Source organism: Oncorhynchus mykiss, chromosome 8, assembly GCF_057628025.1.
Source record: "Oncorhynchus mykiss isolate SJ-2025 chromosome 8, ASM5762802v1, whole genome shotgun sequence".
NCBI classification, from domain to species: Eukaryota; Metazoa; Chordata; class Actinopteri; order Salmoniformes; family Salmonidae; genus Oncorhynchus; species Oncorhynchus mykiss.
The window spans coordinates 80,561,378-80,574,225 of NC_143029.1; positions in this window are offsets into that span (position 1 = coordinate 80,561,378).

The window sequence follows — 12,848 nt, forward strand, 5'->3', positions numbered from 1 at the left end:
AAGAGAGAAAGACAGTAGCTGAACAGTTTTGAATAAAATGTAGTGAGTAGTGGACTCAAAAAGAGAGAAAGACAGTAGCTGAACAGTTTTGAATAAAATGTAGTGAGTAGTGGACTCAAAAAGAGAGAAAGACAGTAGCTGAACAGTTTTGAATAAAATGTAGTGAGTAGTGGACTCAAAGAGAGAGAAAGACAGTAGCTGAACAGTTTTGAATAAAATGTAGTGAGTAGTGGACTCAAAAAGAGAGAAAGACAGTAGCTGAACAGTTTTGAATAAAATGTAGTGAGTAGTGGACTCAAAAAGAGAGAAAGACAGTAGCTGAACAGTTTTGAATAAAATGTAGTGAGTAGTGGACTCAAAGAGAGAGAAAGACAGTAGCTGAACAGTTTTGAATAAAATGTAGTGAGTAGTGGACTCAAAAAGAGAGAAAGACAGTAGCTGAACAGTTTTGAATAAAATGTAGTGAGTAGTGGACTCAAAAAGAGAGAAAGACAGTAGCTGAACAGTTTTGAATAAAATGTAGTGAGTAGTTGACTCAAAAAGAGAGAAAGACAGTAGCTGAACAGTTTTGAATAAAATGTAGTGAGTAGTGGACTCAAAAAGAGAGAAAGACAGTAGCTGAACAGTTTTGAATAAAATGTAGTGAGTAGTGGACTCAAAGAGAGAGAAAGACAGTAGCTGAACAGTTTTGAATAAAATGTAGTGAGTAGTGGACTCAAAGAGAGAGAAAGACAGTAGCTGAACAGTTTTGAATAAAATGTAGTGAGTAGTGGACTCAAAGAGAGAGAAAGACAGTAGCTGAACAGTTTTGAATAAAATGTAGTGAGTAGTGGACTCAAAAAGAGAGAAAGACAGTAGCTGAACAGTTTTGAATAAATTCATTTCTTCCTAAATGAAGGAGAAGCAAGAGAGAGAAATAGAGAGAGAGAGATTTCTTCATTTTTTCCACTTTCAGTTTCACTTACTTAGCTAGCTAATGCAGCTAGCTAGTTTAGCCTACTGAAACACCCTGCTCAAACAGAGGGATGCTATGTTAGCTAGCTGGTTATGACTTCCCAACACAACACTGGAACTCTTCCAAGTCAAGGTAATCTTTTGGTTTTACAAATGTACTGCCACCAGGGCCCACCGGTGTCACTGTTTGCTGACTTTACACTGTAACGTTACTGCATGATTGTAGCGGGTTTACTAACGCATAAGTTATATTAGTAATGCTGACTATGACGTTACTTTAGCTAATATGATGACAACGACGTAGGCTGTGTGTAGCAGTTTGGCTTGGAATGGTTTTTTTGCCTAATTATAAACAGCTGATATCTTGCATTGAAGTGCATTGAAGTCTACAAGCGAAGGGAAGAGGTGAGAGGAGGAGAGCCCATAGATGCAAGATGGACTACAATGTGGCTGCTATGAAAGTGAACTGTGTATACTTGTGATCAGGAGTGTATTCATTCTGCCGATTCTGTTGAAATACGTTTCTTAAACTGAAGCAAATGAAACAAAATGGGGATATCTGAATACCTGAATTTGTTGTACCTGAATTTGTCCAATAGAATATCTTGTTTGCAACTGTTGGATGAATGATTACTCCCTATCACAGCTAGATGCAGGCAAGAGTGTGCAAGGCGGTATTGAATGTCACTGTCTGTCCATGTGTCACTGTCCATCTGTCTCCTCAAATTTGTCTCTTGACCTGTGCACCTACGTTGTAAACTGTCATTCATAAGCTAGGTTGTAGCAACCTCATGATGGGTATAGGGAAAATTTGAATATCATGTAGTAGCCTGAACCTATCGATGTTACATTGAACTGGGTGAATGGAATATGAATGACAGTTATCCAATATGCTGTAATAGAAACAAGGCCATGCTCATGAAAAACAAATTGTTCTTCCTCATCTTAAACATCACTGACCGCCACTGGTCTCTACTGCTGTCTCTATTGTTGGTTCCACCTCAACCACTTCACAAAGGCCCCACTCTTCTTCCACTTCCCCACTGCAGGCCCTGGCTCCACTCCCCTCTCTCCCAGTTCATCTAGAGGTGGACACCTAGGCCTTAACAGAGTAGAGGGAGGAGTAGAGGTAGGGGCACTGGAATGGAACCAGCACAACAGAGGGAGATGTACCTGAGGACAGGTGGCATTATGTGGAGCCAGTACCGACCAGGTACAGACCCAAATGACCTGTAGGACCACAGTTGGACAGTACTCAAACATATACTCCCTTCCAGTTGTTTCATCTCTACTTCACCACCTCTGTGCTGGGGACACTAGTTTCCAATAGCAACAAGTATGGGGACAAGAGGCAGAAGGGAGCGGGAGAACATGCACTGACATGCTCTCCTACATTTCCCTGGTGATATACATGGGACTGGTGAAGGAGAATAGTTGACAAGTGAAACAAGTCCCCGCTCTACCGATTCAAGTTCCTTGCCTCCATCATGAGTGAAACCAGTTATTGGCAATCAACCGTAACTCTTTACGAGTGACCCACAAAAGGAGGAGGAGAATGACCAGAAGAAGGGTATGATCGTCTTTTCTTGCAAATAGTTCTTATTAATTTGGAACTAAAACACTTTAGGCTTATTCAATTTGTAATAGCAGTGGAATTACACCATTTCCATACTTAGGAGACTTTGGAGCGGTTGAGGGGATACTTGAAGACGTCCCTGACTAAAACATCTGTTCTAAAATGTTCTAGCTGTTGTGTCTATTGATCACATTTTTTCCAGATGTTTTTGACTGCTTGTGGAAGTCATCTAATTGACTTATAGCTTTTCCATGAAAGATGACTTTCAAAATAAAAACATTTAAAATACAAATTCTATGTGCTTGATCTTGTGTGATCTGAACTGTGCCATTCCTGTCTATGTTCTGACCATTTCCTTATCTCCCAGGTATTTTCTTTCCAATGATACCAACATCACAAAAAAGTGGGTCAAGATTTTAAAAAGCAGACATTGAATATCCCTTTGAGGATGGTGACGTTGTTAATTACACTTTGGATGGTGTATCAATACACCCAGTCACTACATGATACAGGTATCCTTCCTAACGCAGTTGCCGGGAAAGGAAGGAAACCGCTCAGGGATTTCACCATGAGGCCAATGGTGACTTTAAAACAGTTACAGGGTTTAATGGCTGTGATAGGATAAAACTGAGGATGGATCAACAACATTGTAGTTACTCCACAATACTAACCTAACAGACAGAATGAAAAGAAGGAAGCCTGTACAGAATACAAATATTTCAAGACATGCATCAAAAACAATTTGGCAAAAGCAATGAACTTTGAATTCAAAGTGTTGTGTTTGTGGCAAATCCAATACAACACATTACTGAGTACCACTCTCCATATTTTCAAGCATGGTGGTGATTGCATCATGTTATGGGTATGTTTGTAATCATTAAGGACTTGGGAGTTTTTCAGGATAAAAAATCAATGGAATGGAGCTAAGCACAGGAAAAATCCTGGACTAAAACCTAGTTCAGTCTGCTTTCCAACAGACACTGGGAGATGAATTCACCTTTCAGCAGGACAATTACCTGAAACACAAGGCCAAATATACACTGGAGCTGCTTACCAAGATGACATTGAACGTTCATGAGTGACCTAATTACAGTTTTGACTTAAATCGGTATGAAAATCTACAGCAAGACTTGAAAATGGCTCTCTAGTAATGATCAACAACCAACTTGACAGAGCTTGAAGAATTTTAAAAGGAATAATGTGAAAATATTGTACAATCCAGGTGTGTAAAGCTCTTAGAGACTTACCCAGAAAGACTCACAGCTGTAATTACTGCCAAAGGTGATTCTAACATGTATTGACTAAGGGGTGTGAATACTTGTGTAAATTAGATATTTCTGTATTTCATTTTTAATACATTTGCAAACATTTCTAAAAACAAGTTTTCAGTTTGTCATGGGGTATTGTGTGTAGATGGGTGAGCAGAAAATGTATTTAATCTATTTAGAAGTCAGGCTGTAACACAACAACATGTGGAACAAGTCAAGGGGTATGAATACTTTCTGAAGGCTCTGTATCAGTCCTTTGCAATCCTTCTGCAGTGATAATGTAAAATGACAGTGGCAACTCAAATGTTCACATTGACTGTGATGTATTTTAAGTCTTTACATAATCAATCTATCAGTCAGTATGTGATTTCTTCTGGCTATGTGTTACAACCAGAGTAAAAGTAAGGGAGAAATGTATTACCTTAAAGCCATTTCCAAGGCTTATGTGATGACAAATGCAGCTTGGGAAGGTATGAAAGCAATTCCTGTCAAGGCTGATTTCAAGGCTTTGTCCATAGTCTAAATAGCCTCTTAGACAGTGCTACACTTGTCTTTGATTAAGTGGGATTAGGCTCTGAGTGCTTCAGTTAGTCAGACACACCGTGTGTGTGTGTGTGTGTGTGTGTGTGTGTGTGTGTGTGTGTGTGTGTGTGTGTGTGTGTGTGTGTGTGTGTGTGTGTGTGTGTGTGTGTGCGTGTGTGTGTGTGTGTGTGTTCTATCTGTCTCAGTAGCGAAGATGTATGGTTTTGGTTTTGTGTGCGGCGCCTGTGTAATCACGGTTATAAGTACTTCTGAATCACATTCAACTCTGATCACACCCCGGGCAATGCGCACACGCACACACACACACACACACACACACACACACACACACACACACACACACACACACACACACACACACACGTGCGCACCCACACACATGCGCGCACCCACACACACACCTCTCCCTCCTCCCTCCCCAATTCTTCATTGATGGAGTAATTTGTCCTGAGATTGTACTGTGATCTCTGGGGTGCAGTGTGTATTAACGACCATCTATTCATCTATGGCTGTTCAGCCTCTCAGCTTCCCCACCCCACAGCACTGAAGCTCTGCCAATGCTTCAGAGTGTCTGTGACAGCCTCTAATGCCTGTAATAGACTTGGGATAAGTGCTTGGCCTCTGCCAAACCAAAGGCCTCGGTGTGTGTTCCTGTGTATGTGTTTTGTGTGTGTGTGTGTTGGGTGTGTGTACCTATGTGTGTGTTTTGTGTGTGCGTGTGTGTGTGTGCCTGTGTGTGTGTGTGTGTGTGTGTGCCTGTGTGCCTGTGTGTGAGCCTGTGTGTGCCTGTGTGTGAGCCTGTGTGTGCCTGTGTGTTTTGTGTGTGTGTGTGTGTGTGTATGTGTGTGAGCCTGAGTGTGAGCCTGTGTGTGCCTGTGTGTGCCTGTGTGTGTGCCTGTGTGTGCCTGTGTGTTTTGTGTGTGTCAAACAAGTACCAACAGCCTACTGCTAATAGGCTTTATATGATAAGGGCTCTGAAGCTGAACCCTGCTCTCTGGGACAAAGAGGGCACTGATCAGAGACTGAGCTTAACATTCACACCACAGTCTCTGAGATAAATCCTAACCAAACACTTTCTGAGAGAAAATCCTAACCACACACTCTCTGAAAGAAATCCTAACCACACACTCTGAGAGAAATCCTAACTACACAATCTCTGAGAGAAATCCTAACCACACACTCTGAGAGAATTCCTAACCACACACTCTCTGAGAGAAATCCTAACTACACAATCTCTGAGAGAAATCCTAACCACACAATCTCTGAGAGAAATCCTAACCACACACTCTGAGAGAAATCCTAATGTCATCAATAGCTTCTCACTATGAACAACAACAGCTTTCATCTGGCTGTGGAACCTCGACCTTCTCTATACTGTCTCTGTGTCACCCCCCACCCGCCTCATCCCTCTCTGTCTCTCTCTTTCATATGGCAGTTGAATAAGAAAATGTAAAGTAAGGTATTCCCGAAGAGAGCCTGGATAGTTCCACCAATCCCCCCCCCCCCCCCCCCCCCCCCAAAAAAAAAATAAAAAATAAACTGGCACTTGTGCACAATGCCTCCTCAAAACCACTTGGACAGATGAAACCACAAGCAAAGTAGACCGCGGGCAAAGCTTTTTGCTTTTCCATGCACACTGCCTATGCAAACTCAATGCAGACTCAATTCTGCTTGGACTGGCCGACCGTGGGAGTCACATTAAATCAGGTTACAGAACATGTAGCAAGGACTATAATGAGACAGGGTACATACCATGTAGCTAGAACTAAGACCCCTAGACATAATGAGTCAAGGTACAGACCATGTAGCTAGAACTAAGACCCCTAGACATAATGAGTCAGGTTACAGACCATGTAGCTAGAACTAAGACCCCTAGACATAATGAGACAGGGTACAGACCATGTAGCTAGAACTAAGACCCCTAGACATAATGAGACAGGGTACAGACCATGTAGCTAGAACTAAGACCCCTAGACATAATGAGACAGGGTACAGACCATGTAGCTAGAACTAAGACCCCTAGACATAATGAGACAGGGTACAGACCATGTAGCTAGGCCTAGGACAGCTAGATATAATGATTGCCGCAAAATCAGCAGGTTAGTTATTGGTTTCATAACTACATTAGATCCCTCTTTCTCAAATCTGGGTCTCTTATTCCACAACACTGTTTTCCCCTCTCATTTCCACTCTATAATCAAGGACTGATATACACCTGGGACACAGGGGGATTGACACCTGGGACACCTGGGAATCAGTGATCATAATCAATCAAGAGAAAACCTGCCAGGCTGTTGACCTTCAGCAGATTTGATTGGCCCTACCTGCTGCCCTCTGTCCTCTTCTCTGATGCTCCTCTCCAGATCTAGTACTCTTCTCTAATGTGAGTGCTCCTCTTCAGCTCCTCTTCAGCTCCTCTTCAGGTCCTCTTTAGCTCCTCTTCAGCTCCTCTTCAGCTCCTCTTCAGGTCCTCTTTAGCTCCTCTTCAGGTCCTCTTCAGCTCCTCTTCAGCTCCTCGTCAGGTCCTCTTTAGATCCTCTTCAGGTCATCTTCAGGTCCTCTTCAGCTCCTCTTCAGCTCCTCGTCAGGTCCTCTTTAGCTCCTCTTCAGGTCCTCTTCAGGTCCTCTTTAGCTCCTCTTCAGCTCCTCGTCAGGTCCTCTTCAGCTCCTCGTCAGGTCCTCTTTAGCTCCTCTTCAGGTCCTCTTCAGGTCCTCTTTAGCTCCTCTTCAGGTCCTCTTCAGGTCCTCTTCAGCTCCTCTTCAACTGCTCGACAGCACCAGACTCTACAGCACCAGACTCTACAGCACTAGACTCTACAGCACCAGACTCTACAGCACTAGACTCTACAGCACCAGACTCTACAGCACCAGGCTCTACAGCACTAGACCCTACAGCACCAGACTCCTCAGAATCAGATTCTACAGCACCAGGCTCTACAGCACCAGACTCTACAGCACCAGACTCTACAGCACCAGGGTCTTCAGCACCAGACTTTACAGCACCAGACTCTACAGCGCCAGGGTCTTCAGCACCAGACTCTACATCACCAGACTCTACAGCACCAGGGTCTTCAGCACCAGGCTCTACAGCAACAAACTCTACAGCACCAGACTCTTCAGCACCAGAATCTACAGCACCAGACTCTACAGCACCAGGGTCTTCAGCACCAGACTCTACAGCACCAGACTCTTCAACACCAGACTCTACAGCACCAGGGTCTTCAGCATTAGAATCTACAGCATCAGACTCTACAGCACCAAACTCTACAGCACCAGGGTCTTCAGCACTAGACTTTACAGCATTAAACTCTACAGCACCAGGGGCTTCAGCACCAGACTCTACAGCACCAGACTCTTCAGCACCAGACTTTACAGCACCAAACTCTACAGCACCAGACTCTATAGCACCAGACTCTACAGCACCAGAATCTACAGCACCAGAATCTACAGCACCAGGGTCTTCAGCACCAGACATTACAGCACCAGGGTATTCATCACCAGACTCTACAGCACCAGACTCTACCGCACCAGACTTTACAGCACCAGGGTCTTCGGCAAGGGTCTACAGCAGGACCTACTACTTTGCTCATCTCTTCTCTCCTTCTCTTGTTCCTCCTCTCTTCTCTCTTTCTCTTGTTCTTCCTCTCTTCTGCTCTCCTGTCACTGCAGATGTCCATTTAGCATGGGGAATATTATGTGGTTATCAGCCACCCTACTAACACCTGTGCCTGCTACTCCAGTATCAAGTATGCCAGTTCTCATGACTGGGACTGTGATTACTGAGGGACATCATTTGCCTCGCCAGTGACCCCCACCTCATGGTCTATGGAAGAAAAAGATGGGAAAAATTAAAATACAGAGTGTACATTTTACAGTTTTTATTTATTTCTTTAATTCATTATTTCACCTTCATTTCACAACTGCGACCTGGCCAAGATAAAGCAAAGCAGTGCGACAAAAACAACACAGAGTTACACATAAACATAAAGAGTAGAGAGGTAAGGAAATAAATAGGCCATAGAGGTGAAATATTTACAATTTAGCATTAACACTGGATTGATAGATGTGCAGATGATGTGCAAGTAGAGATACTTGGGTGCAAAAGAGCAAGAGGACAAGTAACAATATGGGGATGAGGTAGTTGGGTGTTCTATTTACAGATTGGCTCTGTACAGGTACAGTGATCGGTAAGCTGCTCTGACAGCTGATGCTTAAAGTTAGAGAGGGAGATGTAAGTCTCCAGCTCCAGTGATTTTTGCAATTTGTTCCAGTTATTGGCAGCAGACACCAGGAAGTAAAGGCGGCCAAAGGAAGTGTCGGCTTTGGGGATGACCAGTGAAATATACCTGCTGGTGCGCGTGCTACGGGTGGGTGTTGCTATGGTGACCAGTGAGCTGACATAAGGCGGGGCTTTACCTAACATAGACTTATTGATGACCTGGTGTCACGGCTGATTTCCTCCTCTTCGTCTGACGAGGAGGTGTACCAGGGGTCGGACCAAAATGCAGCGTAGTTCGTGCTCAACATGTTTTAATGAAAGACGAATAACGTGAACAATACACAAATACAAAAACAACAAACGTGGCAAAACCCAAACAGTCCTATCTGGTGCAGAGAACACAAAGACAGGAAACAATCACCCACAATGTACCCACAGAATATGGCTGCCTAAATATGGTTGCCAATCAGAGACAACAATAGACAGCTGCCTCTAATTGAGAACCAATCTAGGCAACCATAGACATACACTATACCTAGAAAGGAGACAGCCCCATAAACATACAAAAACCCATAGACAAGACTAAACACATACATCACCCATGTCACACCCTGACCTAACCAAAATAACAAGGAAAACAAAGAATACTAAGGTCAGGGTGTGACACCTGGAGCCAGTGGGTTTGGCGACGAATATGTAGTGAGGGCCAGCCAACGAGAGAATACAGGTCGCAGTTGTGGGTAGTATATGGGGCTTTGGTGACAAAACGGATGGCACTGTGATAGACTACATCCAGTTTGTTCAGTGGGGGGTGGAACAAAAGAGCTAGCTATGACATATTGAGCAGGGCTGGAGGCTCTACAGGGAAATGAGACAATAATCACTAACCAAAACAGCAATAAACATGCATATTGACATTAGGGAGATGCATGTGTAGCCGAGTGATCATAGGGTCCAGTGAGTAGCTAGGCGAGCAGGAGACACAACGATTCAGACAGCTAGCGGGCCGGGGCTAGCAGGCAAGCAGATGGGCCTCCGGGGGACGTCGCAGCGGAAGAGCCTGTTGAAACCCTCTCGGACGGTTACGTCGGCAGACCAGTCGTGATGGATCGGAAAGGCTCCGTGTCGGCAGTAAAATGGTCCAGGCCAATTGGCAAAATAAGTATTGTAGCCCAAGAATTGGCTGATGGACCTCTTCGGCTAGCCGGGAGATGGGCCTAGCTCCAGGCTAGCTCCAGGCTAACTGGTGCTTGCTTCGGGGCAGAGACATTTGCCAAGAGTAGCCACTCAGATAGCAGCTAGCTAGCTGCGAATATCTGGTGTAAAGGTTCAGAGCTTGCGGTAGGAATCCGGAGATGTGGTAGATATCGCGCTGTGCAGACTGGCAGGAATTAGTTAGCTGGCTAGATTCTGATGGGGGTTCCGGTTCAAAAGTGTAAAAAATAGCAGATCGATACCACATTGGGTGAGGCGGGTTGCAGGAGAGTATGTTCAGTCGGGACGGGACAAGACAAACAGACATCCGACTGCTACGCCATCTTGGAATCAAGAATAAGTTAATTTCTGATTGTTTTTTTCACTGTTGTTTATTATCTATTTCACTTGATTTGGCAATTTAAACATACACACTGACTATACCAAACATTAAGAATACCTTCCTAAAAGGTAGTTCAACCCCCCCCCCCCCCCCCCCTTTTGCCCTCAGAACTGCCTAAATTCGTCGGGCCTGGTCTCTACAAGGTGTGGAAAGCGTTCCACAGTGATGCTGGCCCATGTTGACTCCAGTGCTTACCACAGTTGTGTCAAGTTGGCTGGATGTCCTTTGGGTGGTGGACCATTCTTGATTCACACGGGAAACTGTTGAGCATGAAAACCCCAGCAGTGTTACAGTTCTTGACACAAACCGCTGTCTTTGCCCCTTCATCTACACTGATTGAAGTGAATTTAACAAGTGACATCAATAAGGGATCATAGCTTTCACCAGGATTCACCTGTCATGGAAAGAAACCTTGATCAAAGGGAACAGTAATGCTGTGGTTCCCACCTATCTCGAGGCCTGAAGTTAGAGTTGCTGTACATTCTATCTACCCCAAGGTGTTCTGGGGTTCCCTTTGTAATAGATCTTAACCAACATCAACAGTCTGCCTCTTCCACTCCAGCGTCGCTCAGTCTCAGTCAGCCTCTCAACTCACTTTAGTCTATGAAGTATTTTAATGTCAACTCATCTGAATTGCAAACGAGGAAGTGAGAGTCAGACGGCAGATGCCAGACTCATTGCCAGGCCTGGAGAGGAGCAGTCTGTCAAAGTCACTGTGATCAAATGGACCAGTGCCACTACTACTGGGATAAGGAGCACACTGTTGTAGCCCTAGCTGGACACTACTGCTGAATAATATCAATCAGATGATAGTCAAGTCTCAATATGTATTATTCAGGATAATGCTTATCTATAACCATCCTTACAGGTCTGTAGTAGTTTAATTTCAGAGCCAAGATGGTAAGTTGTTTGTATACACATTACTTCTTCACTTTCGTTTTGTTCGATCAACAAATTCTGACAACTCCCACAAAAACTACTGAACTTCCTTTTACTCCTCTCCCCTAGGTCTGAACATTCTAGTCCCATTCTCCTCAATATTCTAACATTTGAACGTTCTAATTCCGGAATACTACCCCACTCTGAGTGTTCTGTTACTCTGTATGTGGAATCCTCAACGCCTGTCTGTTCTACATTAGAACAGTTTATCAGGCAGAATCCTGATTTTTCACCACAGAAACACACATCATTCTATAGAGATTTGCATGGAATGGCTTTACCCTCACTCTCACTCCTATAAAAACACTACTGGCAAATCCAGTATCCGGAAGCAATGATTCATTCTCCTCTTTTGTTAATGGATTTGCCAGTCTGCTCATCAGGTTTCATGACGGCTGTACCTCTCCTCTGTTTTTTCCTCCCCTCATCATCATTGTCCCTTCGTTTGCCTATAATGCAGTTCCAGTTAATGCTGCTTCCGACTTCCTCCTTTTCCTAAAAAGTTTTAGAAGTATGTACAGTTGAAGTCAGAAGTTTACATACACCTTAGCCAAATACATTTCAACTGAGTTTTTCACAATTCCCTCACATTTATATCCTAGTAAAAATTCCCTGTCTTAGGTCAGTTAGAATCACCACTTTATTTTAAGAATGTGAAATGTCAGAATATTAGTAGAGACTGATTTATTTCAGCTTTTATTCTTTCATCACATTCTCAGTGGGTCAGAAGTTTACATACACTCAATTAGTATTTGGTAGCATTGCCTTTAAATTGTTTAACTTCGGTCAAACGTTTCGGGTAGCTTCCCACGATAAGTTGGGTGAATTTTGGCCCATTCCTCCTGACAGAGCTGGTGTAACGGAGTCAGGTTTGTAGGCCTCCTTGCTCGCACACACTTTTTCAGTTCTGCCCACACATTTTCTATAGGATTGAGGTCAGGGCATTGTGATGGCCACTCCATTCCTTGACTTTGTTGTCCTTAAGCCATTTTGCCACAACTTTGGAAGTATGCTTGGGATCATTGTCCATTCGGAAGACCCATTTGCGACCAAGCTTTAACTTCCTGACTGATGTCTTGAGATGTTGCTTAAATATATCCACATAATTTTCCTGCCTCATGATGCCATCTATTTTGTGAAGTGCACCAGTCCCTCCTGCAGCAAAGCACCCCCACAACACGATGCTGCCACCTCAGTGCTTCACGGTTGGGATGGTGTATGTCCGTTCGCAAGCCTACCCCTTTTCCTCCAAACATAACGATGGTCATTATGGCCAAACTGTTCTATTCTTGTTTCATCAGACCGGAGGACATTTCTCCAAAAAGTACGATCTGTGTCCCCATGTGCGGTTGCAAACCATAGTTTGGCTTTTTTATGACGGTTTTGGAGGAGCTGCTTCTTCTTCGCTGAGCGGCCTTTCAGGTTATGTCGAAATAGGACTTGTTTTAAATCAAATCAAAGTTTATTTGTCACGTGCGCCGAATACAACAGGTGTAGTAGACCTTACAGTGAAATGCTTACTTACAGGCTCTAACCAATAGTGCAAAAAAAAAGGTATGTGTGTGTGTAGGTAAGGAAAGAAATAAAACAACAGTAAAAAGACATTTGAAAATAAGAGTAGCAAGGCTATATACAGACACCGGTTAGTCAGGCTTATTGAGCTAGCATGTACATGTAGGTATGGTTAAAGTGACTATGCATATATGATGAACAGAGAGTAGCAGTAGCGTAAAATGAGGTGTTGGCGGGAGG